The sequence below is a fragment of the Octodon degus genome, unplaced genomic scaffold, assembly GCF_000260255.1.
Source record: "Octodon degus isolate 3935 unplaced genomic scaffold, OctDeg1.0 scaffold00115, whole genome shotgun sequence".
In the NCBI taxonomy this organism is placed as follows: Eukaryota; Metazoa; Chordata; class Mammalia; order Rodentia; family Octodontidae; genus Octodon; species Octodon degus.
In genome coordinates, this window is record NW_004524691.1 from 6,828,914 (window position 1) to 6,829,645 (window position 732).

Genomic DNA, 732 nt, shown 5'->3' on the forward strand with positions numbered 1-732 from the left:
ATAGAACCAACAGTTTAAGAACATTATGAGGTAAGATTTGAGAAATATAAATACAGACTAGATAGTTTGTGGCACCAGGAAATTATTGTTCATTTTAAGTTGTGACAATGATTTTCTGGTTGTTTTAAAATGTTCCTTATTATCTTAACTACTGAAGTTGTGTCATAGCCACACATAGGAACACATTATACCAGTCTAACTCGGTATGTGGTTAAAGTTTTCCAAAATAAGCTATAGAAAGAAAAAGAAAAATTTAGGGAATATAAACCAAAGGGCATGTCCTGGCCTATGTGTTGTGCTCCCCTGTACTCAGGTCTTCACAGGGTAGTCTGGCAGGATGTTCAGTAATTTCCCTCTCGGTTTAGGAGGGCTGTCCTAAGCATAGGGCTGGCTCTTAAAGGCATGAGAGGACAATTTTAATAAATAAATAAATAAATAAACCAAAGGGAATTTTTAGATCTTCTTAGATACTCATTTGATCAAACCAAGACATTTTTTAAAACAAAACTTTCAGAGACAATCACGAAACTCTGTACTGTTTCAAACGTGTTTTTTATTGTTTTAATTTTTTTTTCAGGCTTTGAATATTCTCTTTATTACTATAAAATGGAAAGACACTGCAACAAGTTAGAATGAAGTAGGTTATACAGATGGCATGCTCTCCAATTATACAGGTGCCACCATTAAAACTAGGAGACATCAGTAGTCAGTAGCACACAGCCTAGGTGACTG

General features: G+C 34.7%; 1 non-coding gene across 1 annotated transcript; it reads left to right on the plus strand.

Moving 5' to 3' along the window:
- The first annotated feature begins 276 nt into the window (after positions 1 to 276).
- Positions 277 to 415, plus strand: LOC111812179. Its single transcript, XR_002817750.1, has one exon.
- Positions 416 to 732: the final 317 nt, after the last annotated feature.